The sequence below is a fragment of the Anopheles ziemanni genome, chromosome 2 (genome assembly GCF_943734765.1).
Source record: "Anopheles ziemanni chromosome 2, idAnoZiCoDA_A2_x.2, whole genome shotgun sequence".
Taxonomy (NCBI): domain Eukaryota; kingdom Metazoa; phylum Arthropoda; class Insecta; order Diptera; family Culicidae; genus Anopheles; species Anopheles ziemanni.
The window spans coordinates 51,288,221-51,311,809 of record NC_080705.1 but is presented as its reverse complement, the minus strand read 5'-3'; the positions used below and the strand labels follow the sequence as shown (position 1 = coordinate 51,311,809).

The 23,589-nt window shown below is 41.6% G+C and overlaps 1 pseudogene; it reads right to left on the bottom strand.

Moving 5' to 3' along the window:
- LOC131293810 (uncharacterized) overlaps positions 1 to 15,989 on the bottom strand; it is a 67,066-nt pseudogene extending 51,077 nt beyond the window's left edge.
- Positions 15,990 to 23,589: the final 7,600 nt, after the last annotated feature.

Here is a 23,589-nt window from a genome sequence, read left to right as displayed (position 1 = left end):
TAAAAATTACTTCTGGCAACTGATAACGTAGCTAGAAACTGGGTTGCTTTGTTAATTTGAATGATTTTTGAAGTGAGGCTATCATTATGGGACACTCCATTTTTTAAATTTTTGACCAAAATGTTATAATTAATTTTTCTTTCTGATAAATTAGAGGTGAAACACATTTCTTTTAGATTAAGGAATATGTTTCTGTCGTTTATTTTACTTTGCGATCATTTAAAATAGCATATGAGTGAAAAAACTGGGTGAGGCTATCATTATGGGGCGCAGTGTACAATTCAGCTAAATGAAGCAAGTTATGTGACGGTAAATTATTCATTTTACATGAGTTGAATTGATGGAAAATGTTTGGCATATTTAACTGACACTATGTATACGCAAACATGTTGTATATATGGTGCAAAACCAACAGAAATGAACAGTGTAGAGCACTTATAAAATGGATTTATTCCATATCCTGAGAATTTATCATGTGACTTATATACGACTACACTGCGCTGTTGGATGAGATTTTTCGAATGCTTGCCTCACATTTCGTACAGAATTGAATTTAAAAAACGGAAGGTTACTAAAAATTATATAAACATGTACAATGACCGAAAAAAAAAAATTGTATTGGAAAAGATGTACAGGGAAATTGGTGTTAAAGTAGATGAACCAAGGTGAATAGGTTGAAATAGTACGACGGGAAATGTTTGTCGTAGGGCTTTTTCAAACATTCAAAAGTTGAGCAATATTTTGCAAATAGAAACAGAACTTATAGAAAGGTTTCGAAATATTTTAATAGCCATCACCTGTTCACAGCCTTTAAATCCAAAAACTATTACTCTATATTGCATAGACACATACATGTCTTACAAACATCATTACAACTGGTACAAAATGCCTTCTACTGTCCATAAAGTTCTTGCGCATGTAGATGAAATAATTGTGAATGCCCCAGCTCCATTGGGATCCTTAGGAGAGGAAGCAGCAGAATGTAGAAATAAAATGTACAGAAGGGATAGCATTGCAATCATCAGAATAGTTCAGAAGTTATGTCCGCGTTAGATGCTTTAAATATCAATTATTTTCCAGATAACAATATTTTGAATGAAATTTTTTGTAAATTTAGTTTGTTTTATAACAAACTAAAAAATTTTTTTAAGTCAATGTAAAAAAAAAAGTTTGAAAAGTTGATGCACCCATAGAAAAGCCCAAAAATATGAGGTTTTTGCAGCGCCCCCTGGTGGGATTGTCCAGAAACATCATAATTTCGTGTAATATAATAGTACTACACGATATTGCAATGAAAAAATTGCAAAACATTTGATTCCGAATTTTATCCCGGCAATTTGCTCTTTTCGCTCCATAGTGCAATGATCGATCTTACCGCATTTTTGACACTTATGCGTAGCCTGCGGACAATCTTGCACCCAATGCCGACCACCGCAGCGCCAACATGCGCTTGGTGGCTTAATATTTGAGGGTATTATGATTGGGAGCGCGGAAACGATAAACTTCTCGACGCTGGCCCATACAAAAGGTAAACAACACTTTGAAAAAAGCGAAAAAATGGCTGGGCGTCTCGACGATCCAAAACGACGCCACCTGAGTGTCGAGACGATGCGCGGATACGAAACGACGCGCGTCGTTATCGTCGAGCAGTTTCAAGCACCTCCTGGTCGATGGATCTCTATACACCGTATGTGTCCGAAGCATATGTGGGTTCTATGGATCTTGGTATTTACCAAGAACATGATAATTCAGGATGCAATTTTCATATCAACGTTGTGTTTAGACAAGTCACTTTGATTTATTTAGCCATTTAGCCATAGTATAAAACACACCAATAACTCGATCGTTTTGAAAATTGATTAAAAATCAAAGTGCTCGAAACTTGTTAAAAACTATATATTTATATACCTTGAAATACTTGTATAAATACCCAGGTTGCTATTCGAGCAAATATGCGGAAACTTTCGAGCAATAACGCGGAACTGGATCATAATACCCTCAATTGTTGGCTGATCGATCATCGCGACTGCCCCAGCGGGGACGTGGTCCTTTACCGCAAATCTTTTGCTAATGATTCCAACCGCCATTTTGTAATGCGAGCACACGTTCTCTTGCTTTCCCGACGATCATTGCATTATCTAGTTTTAAATTTGCAATACGAATGCACTCCGCGGAAAGTTGCTCAATCGTTACATCTTCTCGATCTTCTATGCGAGTAAGTAACTTTAAATCGAAAATCTTTGTCCGTTTCCTCCTTGTGTCCGCAAACAAAAACTAGACGCTTCAAACTCAATCAGATGAGCGAAGAACAATTGAAGTCAACGCACACTCGGTTGACTCAGTAAGCGTACGCCAAAAAAATCCTCTGTGTGAGATTTCAAAAGATGCATGCACTTGTAGCGCTTGCTCAAAAGGGATTCTGCCTTCCCAAAAATCGATTTTAACTTCTCCACTGTAGCCGCCAGCGTAAAATCCCGGGGATAACGGGGAAGGATAAAACTTACATACTGGTCGTGTTCTATTGTCCCCAGCTTGCCCATGAGCAATCTGACCTTTGCTGCATCGTCGATCCTGGCAGCGTCCTTGGTGAAAAGGTCTTCATATCGTGAGTACCATTGCTCGACCGTTACCCCGGTGTCGGCCTCGAAGCGGAACTCGGTGATGTTCCCAGCCAACGAGTCGACTATATGTTCCGAATTATAGGGCATCGGCTGGTGCTGCTCCTGCGGCTATGGTGGCATTTGCGGGTAGGGGCTGGATGCTGTTGGTTCATCATTAACTTTGTTATGAGCTGCTGCTGCTGCTGCATTTGCTGTTGCAAAATTTTATTTAGAATACGAGCAGAGCAAAGCCGGCGTTCGTCGGACCCAAAATTACATTAGGGCCTATTACGAAACTCGAACGTTAGATAATTTCGCGTTAGAGAATACTCGAACGCCACATTTGCATTATGCCTCATCTTCGAGTTTCTGTTCGGCTCCCGTTCGAGAACTTTTTTGTCGATCAAAGTAAACTGTCGAACAATTCAAAAAACATTGCATTACAGTTCTCGAACGGGAACTCAAATTCGACAAAATTTTTATCCGTAAGTCTAGTGCTACGGAAAGTGCCAAAAAGTTCAATCGAAGAGACCTCACGGGAGTTCCCATAGTAAATTCCGATACATAAGATACATTCGAAGTAAAATATAGTGTTTTCATAATACGAAGGTATCTTTTCGCTTTAAATTTTAGAAAAACCAGCAATTTTCAACATTCCCTCCAAAATGCCGAAAAATTACGAATTAATGTGCGATTTTATTGAGGCATTCAAAGCTAAGCCGTGTCTTTTGGACAAAAAACATACAAATTATAAAATTACCTATATTAAACAAGCGGTCCATAAAGAACTGCTAATTGTATTACCAATACAATTGTACAGCAGTACAATCCCGAGGCCACAGTTGAAACTGTGAAAAAATAAAATCAGCACCATGAGAAAGGGATTCTCAGCCGCACGACAGCGAATGTTGCTGAGTGAATGTAGTGGAGCAGGGAGAAGCAACATCGAAGAAGTAGCTAATCTTTGGTATTACGACCAACTGTTCTTCTTTGGCGACAGCTGCGATGGGCCTCGTGCTTCGAGTAAGTAAATGATGGGGAAATAAAGGTATGCAGAAAATTTAGATTTAAGAATCTTTTTATGTTTATATTTATTTGGTGAGAAATACTTACTGCGACTGGTATTGATGAACTCTTTCCTTGGTTTGGAGGTGCGTCTATGATCTTAACCGGTTGAACCAAAACCTTTGGTGAGTAAAGATGTGCTAGTGGCCTATTTAAATACAGCGTGCCTGACTATTTATTTTAGAATTTTGAAATGCATCGTACTACACCATCGACGTTTTCATCGAAGAAAAGACCGCTGTTGGAACAAAGTAATATGCCGGATCCGCCACCTCCATTGATATAGCTCTCGCCAGACGGTGTTACTGCAAAACCCAAACGCCGGAGACGGCAAGCTAGTAGTGCGCGAGTGTGTGGGCGTGCTCCACCAAAGTTACAAGCCGTTCCACTGGAATTTGTCCAGGAGTCTGCTCCTTCAACACAGTGGGAAATTGAGTCTGGCCCTTTACACTGTGTTGACGGTGCAGACTCCTCTTCCCACTGTGTTGTTGTTGCGCAAGAAGAGCAGCAAGGAACGTGTGGGTCGCCGTTTAAATGACAGGTAAAGCGACGGCTAGACACAGCGGTATTCGCACGAATATTCCCGCCGTCCCGCGGGAATCCCGCTGGACGACGGGAAACTCCATATGAAAAAAACGGATTTCGTTCCCGCTATGTTTAAAAAACGCGAAACTACGACCCGGCGGGAACGGACGCATTTGCTTAATTGAAACGTTTCATGAAAAGTTTCATTCGCTTGCTACAACAACGTCGGTATGGGCAACGTATATGGATGCGGCCGATGTTGTTGGAGAGAAACCAAAATGCGAGTAGTCTTCGACGCAAAATTTTGGAGGAGGAACTCAACAACACCATTCATAAACTTTATATTTGATAATGACTCACAATTCCACTTTTACCTGCCGCCAATTTAGATCACGTAAACAAACTAAAACGTAAACAAAGCTTCACTTTGACAGATCGGGCGAATAAGCTCGTTCCCGCTGGATATTCTGTCGAATCTGGGCTACTTTTTCCCGTTCCCGCCACCTGGAATTCCAGGCGTGTTTAAACGGCGGTTAACGTAAAATTGGTGTTTATTTATGTTACCAAAACCTATACGAACAAACTCTTCGGATTCTCAGAACGATCTTCCAAGTAGTTATAGAGCGCAATGTATTTAGTCATAAATAATGAAAATGTTCCTGTTTTACCTTCTCTATAGCCACCTTTTCACCAACAAATCCTTCGGTAGTATTTCCTCAAATCCTTTCGTCTACTATTCCCTAAATCCCTTTGCTTCCGACCCGCAGTTATCTGATGGTAAGTGTAACATAAAAAATGTAAAAAAATGTATAATTTATAAAACAACAATTGGTCTCTTTTTAGAAAGTATCTCACAGCAAAATGAACCAGCTACAAACCCATCCGCAGCTGTACCTTGTAGTAAGTGAATGATTTGATAGAATATTCTGTTTAAAATGTTTTAGTGTGTAACAAATTCTTCTTCATTTTAACTATATTTTCATCAAATAAAAAACGGAAACTAGAGACTGAGGAAAACAGTGAGGCAAATTTAAAAGAAATTGTTGAACGCATGGAAATAATATTTATAGATAGGATAGAAAGATTAGAATTTGAAAACAGGCAGCTACATGACGTTCTAAATAAAAAAATTGATGTTATAGCTAGAAATACGGCTCGTCAGAATGCGTGCATAGATGAGTTGATAGCAGCTACTCGGCCAAGGGCAGGTTTATATGTTAGAGAGGAGGATATGTTTAGTCCTATTAACAGTCGTAAGGATATGGACAATTTGGAAGAAAATTTGAAAGAAGTCAAGTACAAAGAGAAGTTGATGCACTGGCTTCAACCTCAAGTGACACGAGTAGATGCAGAGAATCTTCTGCACGATGCTGTAGATTTAATATTTACAAGGAATGTTTTTGCAACGATGAATTGGACAGGGATTTCGAAAACGCCAGGTGTACATAAAATAGGTTTAGGTAATTTTAAGAATATCGTCAGTGTTTTTGTCGATATAGGTAGTAACAATAATTTAGTATTAGATAGAAAATTCGTTGCTCAGTTTCTTATGAAGAAGCTAAGTCATGCGAAAGACAGAATTAAAATAAGCGATAGTAAACAAACTTCATGTCATGTAATGAAACGACAATAAACTACAAAATCGGTATTGAAATTCATTTTTTTTATTTTATTAGAGTGTGAACAAGAGGAAAGAATATAAGAGGAATGAATATATAGAGGCTATTTTGTACCCCAACCAACTTACACCTTATTTGATTCGGACAAATGTCCAGCCTAGTTTCATGCATATTGCTAACTAGCTTGTCGCCCCGGCGTTGCTCGGCGAAGAAGGATTTAAGAAAAGAATTATAGTTTTTACCCTGTACTCGAAAGTTTTATTTTAATTTGATAGTTGCTATAACGTAATATTTAACCGTCACCCGTTCAACCGCCTACCCGGGTAGTTTTTGGAGTTTTGTTTTGTTCTAACTTTTGATTGGATTGACGTATCGGCATGAAATTTTTAGAATACCTAGAAAAAAACATTTTCGATCGTTTTGCTAAAGAAAAAAAAAATTCCAAGGAATTAAAATAATTTTTATTTGCGTTTTTCGGTTGATACCCCTCAAACGTTCAACCGGACTACCCGGGTAGTCCATACATTTTGTATGGGAGATTCCGTTTTCCTGTACCTAAGACTTAATAACATTTTATCTAAACGTCGGATCGATTTGAAATTTTCAGTGAAGATACTTGAGGGTGTTTCCCAAAATATTGTATAATTTTTATAATTTTAAAAATTCATTAAGTATGTTAATTTGAGGTTCCAAAAAATTTCACCATTCACATCTACAACCATTTATCTGTGTAGTTCATATATTTTACATAGAAGTTTGCTTTTTCTCTATTTTAGTACTGATATATTTACTCTTAGATACTTAACTACTTGAAATGTTTTGGAAAATTGCATAAAATATTGTAAAAATTAATAAACTCTCAGTCGCTTCATGCTATCGTCATGCTTCAACTGGGAACAGAGTTTTGTCCGTTATTTAATTCTTTTTTCGTCAGAAATGCTGTTCCTAGTAATTCTTCTATAAGTCTGTTCGGTTTTATCTATTCTAAGGATTGAGTTTTTCCATAACGCTCACTTTTACTTAGCTTTTATTGTTCTTTGAATCACACACATAGTCGACTAGAAACGGATTAATAAACGTGTTTGTGGCGCACATTTTCTGAACAAAATGATGTGTAGCATACTTGTATTTAATATTAGATTAAGATTTTAATACCTAAACGTAAGGCATAAATGTTTAAATTATCGAATTCGTGTTTTCGAATGAAACAATCCTACTTGAACATTTCTAAAATATGTTTAAAAAACTTGAATAGATTTCAGAAAATTTCAAGTAATTAAGGTTCAATGATCAAAGATACGTATACTGAAATACAGAAAATGCAAAGTCCTATCTAAAATGTTCAAGCTGCACAGGTTTGGGTCATAGATGTGAAGGGTGAAATTTTTTGGAACCTCAAATTAACATAATTAATGAATTTTTAAAATTATAACAAACACACAATATTGTGGAAAACACCCTCAAGTATCTTCACTGAAAATTTCAAATCGATCCGACGTCTAGATAAAAAGTTATTAAGTCTTAAGTACAGGAAAACGGAGTCTCCCATACAAAATGTATGGACTACCCGGGTAGTCCGGTTGAACGTCTACGTATGTAGGTTTGGTTGAACGGGTGACGGTTAAAATTGTTGATATTTCATCAATACCCCGTGTTGTATAAACCTTTTTTGATGAATGCACCTTGACATCTGGTACTGTCACTTTCATTACAGTAGTGGTCAGTGATGCATATATACTTGGGCTGATGTTTATTTTCATTGGTACCGTGTATGAGCCATAAATTAGAATACTGTTAATGAAAACCCCTAAATTACTACGATTAATTATTGTTCTTTGTAAAAACTACCGAAAACTGAAGATAATGTTTGTTTTGTGCAACAAAAATACATATTTTGTGCATTTTTGCTATATTTTGTTTTTATGTGAAGCAGTGTAGATTGCATACGTATTTGTTTTGTTTGTGTTAGTAAAACTGAGTTTCAATTGTAAAATTTAGATAATTTTATCACAAAAAAGTGATCAAACGAATCTTCAACAACATCTGCAGTGCTTAAACTTTATGTGTGGAAAGTTTCATTAGCGACGGTTCTGTATTGGTCGAGTTTTTAGTGTACACAAAACTCCATACATAAAAAAAAGCTAAAATATGTAGTAGATGTAGCCCTACCCCAGCAGCTTTAATTTATGCGTCGTGCGACAAATCGCGTACATTAACATACAAAAGAAGAGCGTACATTTACCCCAGGAGCATTAATTTATGCGTCGTGCGACAAATCGCGTACATTAACATACAAAAGAAGAGCGTACATTTAGCGTCTATTAGAAGAGATACAAACGCCTTATTGTACGCTCTCGTAACGTTTCGACCTGGCGGTTGCCTACATGTAGGCGCTAAATTTAAACGGTTTTTTCGGTTTAAATATTGCAAATTCCAATTTACTGTTTAATTTTCGGTTTTATTTATTTTTTTTGTTCATTTCATTACAACATCCATGTTTTTTCAAATTATGTCATCAAATGAACGGCATTCGTCCTGAACGTATTTACGTTGCTCTCATGATGGTTCTAGGTTGTGAAGTCTGTAAAATAAAATACCCTATTATTGCAAACGTTTCAAATATTTAAATGCATACTTACATTGTTTGTTAATTCAACTGGTTCAACTGCAAGCTGGTGGTTTCATCCTTCTTTTAGTTGCTTCCCCTTAGCAGGTTGTCAGTGAAGATTATTTATTTACATTTATAAAACATGTTGAGAGCGGCAGAAATACTTGATTAGTGAAAAAATAAAAATTCCACTATTCATAAAATGCAACTTACACAAAAAGGAATGAAGGCTTGCGCTGTTTAATACACACAACGCATGTAGTCTATATACAACCGGCCGCATGTTCTACCGGAAGCCGGACGCCTGCGGCAACTTGTGCAGTAAGGAAATTTTCGAGCCGGAAATTTCAGAGCCTCTCACACCACCTGAAGATCAATCATTGGGCATGAGAAAAGAAAGATAAAATTGGACAGCAATATGACCTCTACCATATATACCTGAGTTTCGCCGAAGATTAAGTTTTTCCCGGGCAGCGACACGATTTCGTTCGGTATACGGGTGATGGTCAGCTAATACGGGTGATGGGGTGATCCTCACAATTTGATTCTTCTTCCGGTTTACGTCACACTTACTTGTTTCCAAGGCGCAAACACTGTCCGCGTCACTGGTCGAAACAGCGATAACTGGAACAGCAGGGTAACGGTGCTACCTTCTTTGATAAGCTCATCAAACCTGCAATAAGACTTTTATGGGTTTTATTGATTTCGCACCATACCAACATCAAACTGCATCTAACTTACCAACTGCCTCCTTACTGCTGCCTCAGGATGCAGAGTGGAGCCGTAATGCACAATGCAGTTTTAATTTGACTGAAATGTAAACAACTACATTCACCTTTAATTCTCGTGCAAGTTTGCCAAACGATTTATATTTTCCGTGTAGAGAAATACCTTTACCGTCTTCATTTTTACACTATACATTCACTTTTCACGATGATTCTGCTGTAAAAGCAAAAATATTCTTTCGAATGGAGTCTTCTAAGCGCTGCGCACAAGTTTGTTTTGGTTCGAAGACGTCAAACAACAACAAGACCCAAGAAGAGTTAATACGGAGGTTACCTCATATAGCATCTGATTGAATTTGGATGTGGTACTGAACTTGAGTTTTGCCTGCTGAGATGAGAGGAAATCAATTTTTCACCATCACAACCAACAACAATTCGTAAGCAGACGACAATGAGTGCAAAAAAAATACGTTTAATGTTTTCTTTTTCAATCAACGCTTTTTGTTCTAGATGAACCAACCTCTTTTTTATGAGTGTGTTGCGCTGAGCACACTAGCGCCCCTTCGGATTGTTCCTGTGTGACGCGGATGGTTTGAGAACCTTTGGGGTTATAGCCGTTATGCTGTGGTGTTATGTTGCCCATCGCATCGATTAACGAATCGTTACTATGGCTATCGTACGATCGCATCATTTAACGTAGCTGGGGTAGTAAACGTACATTTCCATTGAGTCGAAAGAAGCGATGTTGAAAACCGATTCTTGGGTCTCCAGCTTCCGCCCTGTTATCCGAAGATATCCAGCATTCGGTCCTCATCTCATTGCTGCATTTTGAAATTGGATAATAGAATTATCCTTTGTTAGAAACCACTAATTTCTCGGATTATTCTGCAGCAAGAAACTAGGACGTACTCGAACTGTCACTGTCGTTCCACGTGCATGTATGGCAGGATACTTTGTTTTGTATGGTGATCTCGTCATCATCATACGGAATTTACCAACTCTGATAGTCGGTTTATGGCTTGTTCTAAATTTTTCCATCCAGCTCGAAGCATTCGTTTCAGTTGCTGCAGCTGGTTCTCGAAGGGATAGGTAGAAATTGTTGTTAATGGCCCAATTCTCTGTACTTCTGTGCACACATGCTGCAGGTTGTGCACATTGCTGCTCATATGACGCTTTCCGTAAATGATTGAGAAATCGTGAACAAATTTGTCTAGCATTTGACCCGCCTGGACCCATTTGTCCTTGTACACATTAGACGAGAGAAGCGTCACGTCACAAAACAAAAGTAAAAAATGGTTGTAAGCATCATGGGGAAGATGGTCTTTCAGCACTACAATGCTCACATAGTGTAAAAATGCGGCATATTCAGACCCTTTCCAAAAGTGGGCGAACTTGATGGGTCGAATCTTGCGATGGATTTCGTGAGGCAATGTTGTTAAATCCAGTGTCACAGAAATTTGTTTGCATTGGTCATCCGTCCATCGCTTTTTACCTAGTGTGCCATCACGCCATCCGACAAGCATTCGTTTCATAATGCCTAGATCGATTAGATGCAGCCTGTCTGCTACAGCTACATCTTCGATTATGTCAAAATGATTGAGGTCCAAAAGCGGGGTCCTGATTTTTCGGTGTCCAGCGTAAAGGTCGTTTCTAAACCCCTCGTCAGTACGCTTAGGAGCGTTTAAGCCGGGAAACACAATAGTGCGACCTTCCTTGCTATATTCACCCCGGACTGTACACTTCAGGCATCCTCCATAACCTTCATGGCCTGTTACACCCGAAACAACAAACAAAAGTAAGGGTCAAAATATGGAAGTCAAATGATAACTTCATTTAACTATATCAAATTATACCTTTGATAAACGCTCTGGCAGGCGTGTCTGCAACGATTGCCCGCAGTTTTATCAGAATGTGTCTCCCGTGGATGGTAAGTCCCTGGGCAGACAGGATATTCATCTCATTTTTTTATTTTTTTTATTTTTATTATGCTCTTACTGTTATTCGCCTCGAGGGCTTTATAACTTCTAAACTTAAAATTAATTACAAAAAATTAGCAAAGGGTAGAGGACGCAGGGTCACCGAACGGAAGGACTAAGCAGGAGAGGAGAGGAGACGAGAACGGAATTGGGGAATAGAAAGGTTGAAGTCAAACAGACTGTAAACGTCATTGAAGGCAGACAGTGCGCGGAGGAACGGGTCGTTTTGGCCGTAACGGGTGAGGCGACGGGGGATAGCCAACGGGGGCCTATCACGTAGCGGGCGAGATGGGGCATAAAAAGGGATTGAGGACAGGAGGGAAGGGGCATCCAAGTGATTGAGGAGAACGCCCGCGACAAAGAGTGCCTGAGCGTTCTTGTACCGCACGCAAATCTCCTCCAACCCCAGGAGCTGACACCGAGTGGAATAGGACGGAATAGGAGAGGAGTTGTTACCAAGGAACCGACGGACAGCAATCCGCGTAAACCTCCGCTGAATGCCCTCGAGCCTGTTCATGGAGGTAACCCCTGGAGGAGACCAGACAACACAAGCGTAATCGAGGGCAGAGCGGACCCAGCAACAATAAAGCGACTTGAGGCAGAGTGGGTCGCGAATCTCAGTCGCAATCCGTTTTATACGGCCAAGCATTTTGTTCGCCTTGGCAACGGTCGCGTTCAGATGTGCGTCGAAGGTGAGGGCCAACCAGACCCCGAGATCCTTGACCACGGACACACGGGATAGGGGGACCCCACAAACCGTATAGTCCGCATGGACAAGACTACGAGGTCTGATGAACGATACCACGCAACATTTATCGGGGCACAGCGTGAGTACGTTGATGATGCACCACACCGAGAAATCGTCAACGACACTTTGGAGGGGACAGGAGTCGGCAAATGAGGAGATGGGCAGTAAGATCTTGACATCATCGGCGTAGAGCAGGTGGCCGTCACTAGGAAGGATGCTCGTACAATCGTTGATGAAAAGACAGAACAGGAGGGGACCAAGAACACTTCCCTGGGGGACACCAGAGACACCCACGAAGGGATCGGATAAGCAATCGACCACCTTCACACGGTAGATGCGACCGGTCAGGAATGACTTGATCCAGGATAGGAGAGGATCACGGATGCCAAGCCGCTCTAGCTTAGCCATCAGAAGATCGTGCGGAAGCGAGTCGAAGGCAGCTTTGATGTCAGTGTAAATGACATCGAGCTGCCTTCCGGCCGAGATGTTCTCAAAGGCGCATTTAACTAAGGTCATCAGGTTGGACAAAGTTGAGCGACAAGGCATGAGGAGGAGAAATATAGGAATAGAAACAAGAGAGGAGAGAGGCATGGACAACGGATTCTAGCACTTTGGCGATGGAGCACAGGTGGGATATACCACGGTAGTTAGAGGGAGTTGAACGGCAGCCCTTCTTGTGAGTAGGGACCATCCAGGCAGACTTCCACATCGACGGCACAACCCCTTCGGTGAGCGAGCGGTTGAAGAGGCGAGCCAGTATCGGGGTGAAAGCATCCTTGCAGTCCCTAAGAACGCAAGAAGGGATACCGTCGGGACTAGGGGAGGAAAGTGCAGCCAGAATAGTATCATTGCCAACTGGCACAGAGTGGAGCAATGCCGAGAGAGCCGAGACCCCAGAGATCGCCCTAGCAATCGACACAGAAGACCGCGCTGGGTCAACGAAATTTCCCGCGAAATGAGTGGGCTCTTTGCCATACATCTCAGCGTGGGTCGACCCAGTCGTATTACCATCGGACATGGAGGAGGGGAGTAGGGAGGAAGAGCCCCGCCTGGAGTTGACATGACGCCAGAAGGAGCGGGGATGGGATGAGAAGCGGGTCTGCAGGCGCCGAAGGTACATCCCATAGCATGCCCGATTGAGCCCACGGTAAGCAGCCGAAGCATACTTAAATGCCCTCTTATGGAGCTCGCTGTTTACACGGTTGTAAATACGGAGCGTACGCTTTACATCCGCCTTCAAAGCACGAAGTTGCCTGTTGGACCAGGGACGATCAGGGGGAGGGCGTAGAGGAGGACAGCAATCGGAAAGGAACGAGGAAATTACAATATTAAAACTAGACACGGCGATCTCAATCGAGGTACAAGAATCGATAAAAGACCAATCGTGTGCTACAATTAAACTATTAAATCTAGAGGTATTCAGCTTACGGAAATTGAGCCCGGCCACGCTAGGCCGAGCAACTGGAACAGCAACATGGACCGGGACGGACAGAAAGACAGCTAGAGCAGGATGATGTCGGTCTTCAGGAACGAGCGGTTCTGGAGCGTGGGAGACGGGAGAGCAAAGCGTAGCTAAGGATGAGCTCGCGAGCACGAGATCCAATTGGCGACCAAGATCGTTCTGGACACCCGAGATCTGCACCAAGTCGTTGAGGCACATCCCGTCTGTGAGCACTGCGGAGGTAGCGGTGGAGGAGGCTGGCACGTAGAAACTTGTTGCAACCGCTGGCTGCCAGTCGATGTGGGGGATGTTTAGATCTCCAAACAAGAAGAGGTGATCGGACGGTTTGACACGTTCGCGAACTAGCCCGATATTGTCGTGGAGCTCATCAATGACAGAAGGAGAGCAGCGGTCAGGCGGGATGTAAACAGCGCCCACGAAGAGCGACGCTTGGTCCAGCTGGATACGCACCCAGGTTAGCTCCAGTGCGCCAGTTGGGAGATTCACGGGAGACGATTGGAGCCGCTGGGAACATGAAATGAGGACTCCTCCGCCTCGAGAGTGCCTGCTGTTCGATTGATTTCGGTCGCAACGGAACACACAGAACGATTCATCAAACAGCATCGCTGACGGAATGTCGTTATCTAACCACGTTTCGCTTAAAATAATAACATCCGCGACGGATTCGGAAAGGGCCAGCCGGAATTCATTCGTCTTCGTCCGCAGGCCCCTTACGTTTTGGTAAAAACAATTTATCGGCGTTACTGCAGGAAAGGTGAGTGCGGGAGTCGGTGAGTGTACGGAGTTCCGTGCCACTGGAGCTGATGATGATGATGTTGAAGGAGCTTGATGAGGTGAGAGCTGTCTGAGCTCAGTTACTCGTCGGTCACTAGTGTAGGCTGCATGTGAGGCTCCGACACGATCGGAGACCGGGACAGTTCCGGATCCAGTGGTGCATCCAAATTGGTGGTTGGTAACGTGACGGCAGGTTGTGTAGTGGCAGCGATCGGCGGTGCGGCAGTAGGAGGTGACCCGACTCGAAAAATTGCCGGTTCAGAAGAGCCCCTATGATCCGAGAACTCTCGGAATCCTACGCCCTGCGTCCACGTGGCCGGCGAGAGAGCCTTGTCGCGAAGGTGGGGCAACAGACCAACCATGAAAGAAATAAAGGTGGCAGTGCTCAGGTCTCTGTCCTTGCTAACAAGCCTCCTTATGATGACGTCATCGGTGCCCAGTTGTCGCTTGACCAATCGATCAACCACATCATCGGAAACCGATGGGGCGATTCTGGTGAGGTAAAGCCAAAACCTGGGTGGTACCGTTATCAGCACCGATGAATCGTCAATCAACGCCGTGCCCTGGACGATGCGGGATGTGAGGTCGGAATCCGGGGGGGAGCGGGCAAGCAGACGGCGTTTGGCGGTGTTGGTGGTAGCCAAATCTCCCGCATTAACCCTGACAAGCTGCGAGAGACTCCCCGCACCCGTTGGAGTATGGGTGCCGACGGTGGTGACAGGTGCAGTGGAGGCAGGCAAGTAAGTATGATGCTGGCGGCGCGTAGATGTTGTCGTTAGCGGTGATCCGAGGGGCTGGGGCAGACGGGCGAGATGGCGCTCGAGAGTCTCTCCCAGTTCTCGCTTAATATTGGCCAGTGTATTAGTGATAAGATCACGAGTACTAGCCCAGCCTCCGTTTGAGCCGCTCCTACAATCCTGGCACATCCACAGGAGAGGAGACTCCGGGCGTTTAAGCTCCTGTGTCACCGCTCTGGAGAGTCCTAGGCATGCGAAGTGAAACTCACACTTGCATATCCCACTGCAGATGTATAGGCTATCCCTAGCCACCGGGAGAGCGCAGGTAGCCATATTAAGGCTAGGCATGCACAGCACTGAAGGCGAATCTTACACAAACACACGCGCGATTCAGAACAGACCCAAATGCCGGTATCGGGAATTAATCGCCAAAACAATCAGCTGTAAGCCGGACTGGAGCCACCCAAATAAACCGTCAACAAGCGGGTCGTGGACTGTAGAGTGTCCGAAAGACGCTGCACAGGAACAAACACAGTAGGCGGCAACGAAACACAGCGAAAACACGAGATCAAGTGAGAGCCCGAGGAACAACGATCCAGCTTCTACGAGTTGCAATGCCGAAAAAAGCTCATTGACCATAGGTCGAAGGTACTCCTAAATATTGTCGGGTTTTTTATATCCACAATATATGGCCGCTGTCATAGCTGGTGCATCGGGCAAATCATGGATATTGAACAAAATTGGCCAGAATTGCATACTGCTATTGTTATGCAGGGGCAACGCATCTACCGACATGGTCAGGCTTAGCTGCGTGCAAGGAGGAGCGGTGCTAAAATTTAAATAACATTTTATAAGTTAATATGTTTTATAATAACATAGGACAAAAAGGTTAGCGGTAGATACTACCATTTCACACTTACGTAAAATAAGATAACAAGCATTTTCTAATGCTGTGATACCAAAATTGGCCACCAGAAATGTCGACGATTTCAGCAGATGTTTTACGTTTTGTCCTCAGCAAAGTCTTGCAATTAGCAGGGACACGAACGTTGGCTTTCTTCAATAGTTTCAAAATCATGTTGATTGAAACATGAGTTGAATTATTTACCAATGCCCAATGTCGTAGGCCATCGGGGATGGACAAATTGTCAAGTGGATCTTTTTCGTAAACGCCGCTGTTGACAGAAGATTGGTCATCATCGATGTAATCCGCTGGTGCAGCTGCTTCCGTATTGTGTTCTTGTTCGATGTTATTTTGAAGAACCTGGCTTTGCATACTTGCAAATTCATTTTTTATTATAATATCTCTATTATATAATATAATATCTCTACTTCTTATTATATCTAGTATGTTTTACCTTACAGGTGCTTTTTTTTACATTGTTGCTCATCGTAAGATGGCTTTTTGAGTTCCTAAACTTTTTCATTAAAAATGCTTTTACAGCAGCCCCACATGTGGGCTCCCCACCAATAGTATAATAAGTTATGATCGTTGCCTCAAGATTATTATAAAAAAATATAATTTTTATTTAAGTATAATTACTGATTCACGACTATTACAATTTTTATTTGGGATTGAACCTGTTCTGTCTGTTCCTAGCTAGAGACTGAGGTCTAACTTGTTATGAAGCCCTTTTATAGCGCTGCCGTTGCTGCTCCGGGTGGTCTTCTGTTTCGACGTGTTGCTCTGCGATTGGTGACGAAGTCTTTCTCACAGTCGTTGTTCTGCACAATTCATGTCTCAACTCGTTCGCGATCTTCGTCAGGTTTCTGCGTCGAGTGATCATGTCCTGTCGCGAGGGTTCGCGCTAGTGTCTGCGTTGAGTGGTTGCATCCGTAGCGAGGGTTCTCATAGAATGCGGTGACATCCTGTCGCGAGGGTGGAATATGATACGTTGGCTGGTTTCCTATCGTAACGTATATTTCGATAATTTTTTGAAATTGGCAAAAGGCGATCTTCTGCCCTTTTATTCCTTTTGCCGTGTAGCCGGTCCATGTGCACTGCGTTACAAAATATGGGTCGAGCAAGGGGTAGTATGCTTCGTGCATGCGTTGTTCCGAACGCATTTCGACCGAAGAAATTGTAGAAGTCAGCCATGAAATTACTTCATCGAAGTAATTTTGTTCGGTCAGTTTCTTGTTGAACGTTTCCAACATTTCTTCGGTCGAAATACGTTCGAAAACAAAGGTTGTTCTATTGGAAGCCGTCTGTTCCGGTGCTGCTGGAAGAAACCGGCTATCCACTAAAAGATCGTGAATGCACTGCACCGTCTTTTGTAACAAAAAGGAGCTGCTTGCGCCTTGCTGAACCATATTTTGCAACGCAGAGCAATGGTTGGTACACGGCATAACCATCCTAAAAAGTAAAACAAAAAACTAAATAATGATTCAGTAAAACTTGCAAAAACACCATCTATAATGTTACCTTTCCAACATTCCGGGCTCTGTTTGAACACCAACACTCTGGTGTGAATCCTCCATCACATTGGTTTTCTTGTCGCTGCTCATTGTTAATGATAGTTGCTGCAAAATAGAAGTAAAAGTTAACATAAATTTTATTTTAATGAGTACGAAGCTTACTTTATTTTTCCGTTGAAAATTTGATCGGAATGACGCTAGTAATATGACAGCTCGTCAAATCTAAATACTGCACTGTAAGAGAAGCGTCATGCTAAGCGGACATAATTTAATTTGATAAATAGACATTTTTTTATACATTCGCGGCTTAATTCCTGTGCGAATATTGTAAAATGAATTTTGCAAACGAGTACACCTTATGAATTATTTTTAAAATAATGATTTCGATTTTCATCATGCTTTACCCGGTTTTTCTGGCCGGGACCATATCAATATATTTTGGCCGAAATAAAATTTCACTGTGATCTAGTATCCCAAGCCCACTAGGCAAAAACTTGCATGCTAACTCCTAATTTTGTGTCACCTCGATTTTGCCCATACAAAATTGAGGAGTTTTGAGGAGTTTTGAGGAGTTTGAGCCACGGGCCTTTAAGCGTGTGTGAGTGAGAACGGGCAGCCAAGATCTATGCATGTGTTGGTGAGGATCATGGGATTTATGTATGTAGTAGTGATAGATATTTTCTTTCGGTTGGCGCCACAAAACACGAATGTCAAAATTAAAATTCCATCGAACTTTTATTTATTTATAACGCAATCGCAATTTGCTTACGTACAGTTTTTAGCTCCTACTGAAGAAAGGTAAGATTTCCTCACTTTGCATAAGTTAACCATTAAAAATAATACAATGTAATGTTTGCAATCATACATACCCAAATTTCAGATGGCTTCACCAAAAAAAGAGATCATTCCGAATAATCCGGTGCCAGACTTTGCAAAAGAATTTCTTTCGACACGCAGGAGCATGGCACAGCTAAAAGTACAATCGGACATTGTTACTACGAAGGTTGAAGAGCTACATGAAAAAATGGATAAGAGCTACATGAAAAAATGGAGAAATTCTTCGCGAGTAAACGATTTGCGATCGAAAAGATAATATTTAATGTTTTAACACTACACATAAAACGCATATTCACGGTAGCAACTTTACAATATAATTGTAAAACAAACACATAACACTTACCTAAGACTGAGCCAGCAGGTGCCGGAGCCGAACCGGAGCCCGATGGCTGCATTTCAACATATTCTGCATCGCAAGCTCGTTCTTCTTCCTCTAGATATCGGCGACGCTTCCGATAGATGGATGATCTCGAAGTCATGTTGAAATCTTGGTTCAGGATTGCTCTTTTTCTAAAAAGATTCAAAACATAGGTTAGTTCTATTCGCTTTTTGTTTTGTTTCTGAGCCGGCTTCTCGAACTTGTCATTTTTTCACTGACTTTCTTTCCACGCACGATTCCACTAACACAGACACACAGATTTTTGAATCGCTGTGTCCAAACACGGGAAGTTATGTTTATACCACCCGGGTTGGATCCGACAGAACGTTGATTTATACAGATGAGCGGGACAGATGATGACGACCTACGCGTTAAAAAGAGATGGCATGTTTGTGATGGATGGCGCAAGAGATGGCGTTAGTGGGAGAGGACTGTCATTTGACCGCTCGCAGTATCGAACCAAAACCAAAACAAAGCAGCGGTGTGTGCTGTGCGTGGTGTAAAAATTAAGAAAAACTAGTTTGTTTTAAAGTATTAATAAAGTGTTAAGTGTTATTTGCTTTGTTTCAGCAAAAAGTGTTTGTTTCTGCCGCTTTGTGCACGGTTAAAGCAGGTTGGACGAAGCCGGATGAAGTCTGCTGGAGCCGGATGCAGACGGATAAAGCTGCTGGATTAACCAATGCAAAAGGATGGAGGAAATTGTTTACACGAGAGAAAAAGATAAGTATTTTCATAATCTATATTATAGTTTACTATTATTTTAAGAATACATCGTCTAAAAGATCATTTCTTTATTGTTTTTTCAGACCACCTTGACGGAGCGGTAGCCGGTCGTCAACCCAAGTTAGCAGCCAGCAGCTGCTGCTGCTGAACACCGCTGTGATGCTGCCAATCATCACTGTGCATGGTAAGTTATAGTTTATTGCCTGAAAGTGATCTTAAAATCACATAATTTACTCCGTAATTTGCGTTTTATTTTTCAGACCACCGGCTGACGGAAAAGGTGAAGAGTGCGTTGAAAGTATGATGGCCGGACATCGAACGCTGTACTGCTGCCGATCATCGCTGTGCTGCTGCCGTTGGTGCGTGAAATTGTTCTTGTGAAATGCGTGAAAAAGTGCGTGAATTAAGTGATGTGTGTAGTGCGTAAAATAATTGATTTTGAAGTGAATAAATTGCGGTATAATTATTGAAATAATTTTCTTCTTTTCGTGTGTTCACACTCACGAGTCCATTTTGATGACACTAACACCACTACGCAAGGGGTACCGCGGTACGGCACGCACACATGCTCAAAACGAGCTCTTCGCACGCACACACTCTCAAAAAAGCAACTCAGAGACGCTTAGAATCTGGGCATTCTAAGCGGGTCAGTATCGGGTTCTAAGCGGGTTTTGATGCTCCCCGAGTAACAAAAATACGCATGTTGCACTATCAAAAGAGTGTTTTTCATGGTATCATCAGAGTACTGATGGAACCCGCGAAATATGTAGGTCGCGTGACAAAAACGGCGTGACGCGATGTTTTTTATACAATGCGCGGTGTTTTAATGGAGGCGATGTTTTCAATATTTTGTCATCACATACAAAGGAAAATTCCCAAGTCGTAATTTCATAATAAAAGAACATTTTTTATTCAAATATATTTATAAACCACGTTACAAACCGCTTATTCGCCAGGAGCCGCCTTTACTGCAAAAATCAGTCATCTCCGCACGTAACTTGCATTCCACCGTGTGAAGACACCGCGGTTGGGCTTCTGGTGCCGCTGCTGCTTGCGTTGAACTTTGGAAGAGAAAATGCATAAAAATTAGCACAGTTTTGGATTCTTTCTGATAATCATTTATCTCAAAAACGTTTACTTACCGAATATAAACGAAAACTGCCGCTCTATTACTATTTTCTTCACATTTTTGGTGAACAGCAATTTCACTCTGCAAGCGGTGGCAAAATCAAAACAACTCTGCTGACAGCAGGCAAAACTGCCCAAGGCTCATAGAGCGGTAGGTTGGTTTACTTTGGCTTGTTGACATTTGGTTCAAATTCATAATTAATTGTCAAAATAATATTTTATTATTTCTTCATTGCTTGGTAATTATGAGCAGTGTTTGAAGTGATCATTGATATCAAACTGAACACATTGATTTTATTTTGCGCAATATTTGGATCTGGTTCACTTATCTTGCTTTCAGTCACTTAAAAAAGTGTCTTTTAAGTCTCCACTACACTTCTACGACTGAAAGTAACAGCTCGATAGAAGACCCATGTTTTTGACAAATGTTTTGTTTCGTTACATTATGAATCATGATGAAGCATGGTATGAGAGATGTATAGCGGTTGTTTTGGTTTTTCGCATTCGCAGTAATCAATAAACAATATTTTTTTCCAGCTGTATACAACGAACATCACAGCGTTACGATATCGATAGGTGGCTGTGCGAGCGATCGTTCTTACTCTCGCAACTGCTCAAGATAAAACAAGTGCAGTGCTAATTTTCAACCTATTGATCGAGTATATACACTGAAGCAAGAAGTTCAAGAACTTCCTGCGAAGTTTAATTTCGCCTGAGAAGCGCGAGAGAAAGTCCCTTACTGCGTTTAACGCAGCAATACATATAAAATACTAGCAGTTACAAAAACTGATTTCATTGGTATTTAATATAACTCATTTTTTAAGTGCCTTCATCGTAGTCATGGTTAAGTTTTGATATGAATCAATTTTCCGATTCAACTTCAGGGTTTTTATGGTTTGAAAAGTTTAACGACATTTACCAAACCTACCCTGTTTAATGCGCCTTGGTCCGAACCTTTCCGTGTTGCAGTTCTATCTGCATGTATGGGTCCATCAGGGGTTGGATGAGGAAATTCCTCCTGATGCATCGCTTCGTCGCGGTGTTTTGTTCGCGATGTTGTGCTACCGCTTGCAAGTATAGACTCGCGGAGAGGAGCACTGGGGTAGCACTTTCATCGCCCGGGCGTTTTGTATGGAAATTGTTGCTCCTAAACTCGCCGTCGCGCAACTTTGTTCGTCGGGTCTCTGAGCGGGGTGTGTGACACATTTTAGCTGCGACGTGACATTTTTGCCGAGCGGGCTTCTGGCAGGACGTCACGTGGCGGCTGAGGCTGTGGACTTCTCGGGGGGGTAATAGAGTGTCATTCTCGGCACGGTTTCTTCCTGTTTAGTCCTTCAAAAGATTTTTTTTTTTTTCATAAACGTTATAATGTTATAAATTTATAAATTTCTTTGCTTAAATTATAATTTCGTCCTTCTTTTAATTTGTGTTTTATGGTGTTTTTACCTTTATCGTCTATGAAATTTACTCCTTTGTCTTCAGTTACAATAGCCTCTTTATAGCGCTCTTGGTGTTTCAAATAATTTCTCTTACGTAGATAAATAGTTTCTCCAGGAGTCAAAAGTTCTGGTTGCTCTCTTATTTCATTTGCCTTTGCAATTTGATTGATTTTCTTTTAATCTTATCCTTTCGTCTAAATCGGTTGGTAATGGATGATCGTTTCTGAATTGGTGGAATAATTCGTTAGGTGTTATGTTGGTTTCTGAATGGATTGAGTCGTTATAAATAGATACGGCTATGTTAATTTTGTTAATAATGTTAATAATGTTAATAAAGTGATAGAATGTTGTGTAGCTCGCTGAAGGTTCTATGGAAAATTTCTATTGTTACGTTAGAGGATGACTGTGCGATAGATGTGTAGTGATATGTGTAGTGATATGAGCAGTCTTGGTTTACCAACTGTTGCTATAAATGTGGACAATCCTTTAATGATGTGCAGTATTGCGAGTATGGATTGGGACTGCAAAAGCCAGACGAGAGAACCTATCACAAAACGTCAAGTAGAGCTTATCTTTAATAATAAAGATGTCAGTGTGGACTATCTCAAGTGGCTTATCAGGGGTTTCTGTTATTTTGTATTTCAGTTTGTACGGGTGTCTTTCGTATTTACATTTTTTACAAATTTTACAGAAGTTTGTGTATTTTGTTACTTTGGATCTGAGTTCTGGGAAGAAGATTTTTTTCTGTAGATGTTTAACTGATTCGGTTATTCCTCTGTGGTTTGCATCGTGGTACGTCTGAACGATTTGGTCTTGCTCTAGTTCGTCAGTGATGTCTTCGAGCATTTTTGGTGTCCATTGAAGTTTATAAGGTTTAGCTCTAGCAAAATATTTTTTGTAAACTTTGTGAGCTATAGTAAGAATTTTTGTTTCGCAATGAATCCCATTGATGCAATTTGTGGAAGCATACTTTTTAAATATTTCGAGAATATTTCCTGTTGTAAATGTAGTATTTTTTATGTATCCATCTTTTGCAGCGTATAATCCTGACGGAATAACGGTATCTTTAATACGGATATCGTTCGGTAGCCATACATTGCCTTTGTTTTGTTTTACAGGCACTTATACGACACACAATGGGCGTTAACCGCGGGGGGGGGGGGGGGGGGGGTCCCATCATCCGCATCCGCTAAGGTATGCTTGTATGGGGGAGCCTCAAAATATCGCCTCGTGTGTCCAATACAGCATTTAGCTCCGAGAGAGAGTCATATCCCAATATGCCGTCAAAAAAATCGTGAAATTTAAAGATAAAGAATTCCGTGTAGGTTCCAAGAACGTTGGTTTTGAAATTTTCTTTGGATTCGTGTTTTCCTGCACTGTTGGATAAAAAAATTCTTTTTATTTGACTCTCTTATTTATTGGCATTTATAGGGGGTCCGCGACAGCCGAGCGGTAGCGCCGGTTAGAAAATCGGCCCATGAGCGCCGGGGCTCACCACCTCGACGGCGTGGGTTCGAATCCCAACCGAGACCCGGACCCTCCCCTGTACGAGAGGCCTGACTATCCACGTACAATAGGGTAAAAAAGTCTCGTAAGCCCTTAACGGGCATGCATGACCAACAAGGTCGTTACGCCAAGAAGAAGAAGATTTATTGGCACGATATCGGGAGAAATGAAATTTTTATTGGCTCCACTGTCGATCAAAATATTGGCCTTTTTGCCGCAGAAATCTAATACTATGTAAGGAAGGCCATTTGTTGCGTTTATCTCACACCAAAATGTCCGTGAGTCAATTGAAAATTTGCTCCTTCTTTATCATGTTCCGC